The sequence below is a fragment of the Calidris pugnax genome, unplaced genomic scaffold, assembly GCF_001431845.1.
Source record: "Calidris pugnax isolate Ruff unplaced genomic scaffold, ASM143184v1 scaffold533, whole genome shotgun sequence".
In the NCBI taxonomy this organism is placed as follows: Eukaryota; Metazoa; Chordata; class Aves; order Charadriiformes; family Scolopacidae; genus Calidris; species Calidris pugnax.
Window position 1 is genome coordinate 108860 of NW_015091238.1, and position 3900 is coordinate 112759.

General features: G+C 65.2%; 1 pseudogene across 1 annotated transcript; it reads left to right on the forward strand.

The window, feature by feature from the left end:
* Positions 1-589: 589 nt before the first annotated feature.
* Positions 590-2437, forward strand: LOC106898591 (annotated as a pseudogene). The gene is made up of 2 exons (XR_001413942.1): positions 590-929; positions 1394-2437. The product of XR_001413942.1 is annotated as a tubulin alpha-8 chain pseudogene (transcript).
* Positions 2438-3900: the final 1463 nt, after the last annotated feature.

Consider the following 3900-nt stretch of genomic DNA (forward strand, 5'->3'; position numbering starts at 1 on the left):
TGGTGCTGTGCAAGGGCTGGGGGAGAAAAGGGGGGCGTTCTGAGGGCCCAGGGGGGCACCCAAGGTGGGGGAAAGATGGGCAGCCCCGGCGGGGGGGCCTGAAGTTGTCCCTGTGCCAATGCAGGCCGGGGTGGTGGGGACTGGGAATAGTGGAGACGGGGAATAACTCTGGGGAACCTTGATTCTCAGCTGTGGGGTGATGGAGTGTGATCAGCTGCAAGGAGTGTTGGGGTAGGGCTGCCCCCAACCAAACCTGAACTCCCCGTGTGGCACCAGTGTCCCTTGGGGCCAGATGAGCCCCTGGTACTGAGCTCCCCATCCCACCGTGGGCAGGGTCCCTGTCCTTTGGGGGGGTGGGGGGGGAGCATGGGACCCCTGGAGCTGAGCACACCCCCCCGCAGCACTCAGTACCTGCCAGGAATCAGAACAATCGGGTGCATCCAGGAAGGATTCGGCCCCTGGGATGAGCTGGCTCCATCCTGCCCCGGGGACTGTCCCTTCCCAGCTCAGTGCCAGCCCATCCCGGGGGGGTGCTGCAGCTGGGGGGACACGCGCAGACAAAGGGGGGATCCTGGGGGTGCCACGGTGACATGTCCTGCCCCTGCAGCGCGAGTGCATCTCCATCCATGTGGGCCAAGCGGGCGTGCAGATCGGCAACGCCTGCTGGGAGCTGTACTGCCTGGAGCACGGCATCCAGCCCGACGGGCAGATGCCCAGCGACAAGACCATTGGTGGGGGGGACGACTCCTTCAACACCTTCTTCAGCGAGACGGGGGCCGGCAAGCATGTACCCCGGGCCGTCTTTGTGGACCTGGAGCCCACGGAGAATTCCATGGGGTCTCACAGGCCACCCCAGGGGTGGTTGGGTACAAAGGGACTTGGGATTTGCCGGGGAGGTGATCAGGAGGTCCTTCTCACCCTGTCAGCAGTTTGGGCTGCATCAGCTCAAGGGCAGAAGGTGGGGCTGCCCCAGGAGGGACCTGCTGCCCCAGGGTGTCTGTGATAATTCTGGGCTGTCCCCAGTGCCCAGGAGGGATGCACCTTCCCTGGGGGCAGCCTAGCCCAGTCCCAGCTGGGTGCCAAGCTCAGCTGTGGGGAGGAGGATGGGAGGCCCCATTTCTGGGGTGGGGGGACAGGTGAAGCCCTGGTTTGGGTGCTGGTGCAGCACTGGTTTGACTGGTGTGGCTGCCCAAGCTCTTTGAACCTCTGGTTCCCACACTGGGGCTGGCGCCGGGGCTGGCTGGGCCTGCTGCGCCGCTGGCTCTGCCTGGGAGCTCCCGGCACATCAAAGGCTGAGCTGGCGGCCCACGGGCTTGTGGCTCCTGCTGCAGCTGTCCTGGGGAGGCCGAGGGTGTGAAGCCATGGCTGACCTGCTCCGGACCCCACTGGGGACTCTCCCAACAGGCTGACCAGTGCACGGGGCTGCAGGGCTTCCTGGTGTTCCACAGCTTTGGGGGTGGCACCGGCTCCGGCTTCACCTCCCTGCTCATGGAGCGCCTCTCCGTTGACTATGGCAAGAAGTCCAAGCTGGAGTTCTCCATCTACCCGGCCCCGCAGGTCTCCACAGCCGTGGTGGAGCCCTACAACTCCATCCTCACCACCCACACCACCCTGGAGCACTCTGACTGTGCCTTCATGGTGGACAACGAGGCCATCTACGACATCTGCCGCCGCAACCTGGACATCGAGAGGCCCACCTACACCAACCTCAATAGGCTGATAGGTCAGATCGTGTCCTCCATCACGGCCTCCCTGCGCTTTGATGGGGCCCTGAATGTTGACCTGACGGAGTTCCAGACCAACCTGGTGCCATACCCCCGCATCCACTTCCCGCTGGCCACGTACGCCCCCGTCATCTCGGCTGAGAAGGCCTACCATGAGCAGCTCTCGGTGGCCGAGATCACCAACGCCTGCTTTGAGCCGGCCAACCAGATGGTGAAGTGTGACCCGCGGCACGGCAAGTACATGGCGTGCTGCCTGCTGTACCGCGGGGACGTGGTGCCCAAGGATGTCAACGCCGCCATCGCCACCATCAAGACCAAGCGCACCATCCAGTTTGTGGACTGGTGCCCCACGGGTTTCAAGGTGGGCATCAACTACCAGCCTCCCACGGTGGTCCCCGGGGGGGACCTGGCCAAGGTGCAGCGTGCTGTGTGTATGCTGAGCAACACCACGGCCATCGCCGAGGCCTGGGCCCGCCTGGACCACAAGTTTGACCTGATGTATGCCAAGCGGGCGTTTGTGCACTGGTACGTGGGGGAGGGCATGGAGGAGGGGGAGTTCTCGGAGGCCCGGGAGGACATGGCCGCCCTGGAGAAGGATTATGAGGAGGTGGGGGCTGACAGTGTGGAGGGTGATGAGGAGGGGGAGGAATATTAGTGCCTTGTGTCTTCTGCTGCTTACACTGTGGTGCTGGTCATTAAAATGACTCTTTCCACTCTTGCCTTGTTCATTGTCCTGGCACAATCTGCCTTGTGGTGACTCGGGGTGGGTGGGGGTTGTCCTGTGGGGAAGGATGTATCCTGGCTGAGCTGTGCTGTGCTGGCAGCCCAGTCCTGCTGGGGGAACTGTGCTGGTGGGGGCTGTATGGGACTGGGGTCCCTTGGCTGGGTCCTGTGCTGGGAGGTGGCGATGCCCTGCTGGGCTGCCTGCACTGTCCGTGTGTTATCTCCCTGCCATTGTTCCCAGGGGTCCATGTAGCCTGGGTGAGATAAGGACCTGTGGGAACAGCCCCCAGGGAGGCAGGGAGCCCCCAGTTCCCTAATTCTGTCCTCGCCTGTCCCAGCAGGCTTCCTCCAGCCCCGGTGGTGGGGGTCGGAGTGGGCACTGCCGCTGCAGCCAGACTGTACCCCGTGTCTGCTGCTCCTGGCATGGAGCTCTGCAGAGCTGGATGCGTCCTGGGGTCGGGGACCCCCCTCCCAGCCCCTGGGTGGAGATCACAGAATTATCTAGGCTGGAAGACACCCTCGGGATCTTCGAGTCCAGCCATCCACCCTACTCTAAAGTTCTCCCCTACACCATATCCCCCAACGCCACATCTAAACGGTTCTTAAACACAGCCAGGGATGGTGACTCAACCCCCTCCCTGGGCAGCCTATTCCAATGCCTGACCACTCTCTCTGTGAAGAATTGTTTCCTAATGTCCAGTCTAAACCTACCCTGGCACAACTTGACATACTGACCCCTTCCCATAAGTGCTGCCTGGTGGGGGGGAGGACTCTGTTATTCCGCGCTGCCCCCACACACGATGGCTCCAGCAGAGCCGAGTCATGGCCATCCCTACAGAAAGGGAGGGGCGGTGGGGACAGGGATCCCCTCCCCGCTCCGTGGGGCTGAGCGGGACAGGACCCTACTGAGGTGGGGGCTCCGCTTAGCCCTGCAGCAGCGGCTGAGGACAGAGCTCTGCCTGCAGCCCCCAGCCCCTCTGCATCCCAGTGCGGGGGCTGCACGCCACTCCACCCCCTCCTCCACGCTACTTGGGCGGGATCCCGCACCCTTTGTTGCTGCCCTGCACCCCAGCACTCCCAGCCCCTCTCCTGGCGGGGGGGCACCCGTCCCTGCGGGCCCTGCCCAGACCCCCCCTCCCTCTGCCCGAGGTGGGGTCCGCACCCCCGACCCGTGTCCCCGCCAGCCCCGGCGCTGCCGGGCTCCTCTGCCTGCACTCCCGAGGGGGGACCCCACATTCCCGCGGGGGTTCCCGGGCCCTCTCCCCGTCCCCCTCGAGGGGATACCCGCAGCCCCCGCCCGCCTCGGCCGGGAGACCCCTCCCCTCGCACCCCCGGGTCCCCCCGGCGGGGCGGAGCCGTAGCCTGCTATAAACGGCCGGTACCGGCGGCCACCGCCTCGCTGGGACCGCCATGAGCCGCGGCGGCCGCCCCCCCGCGCCCCCGCGCCGCGCCC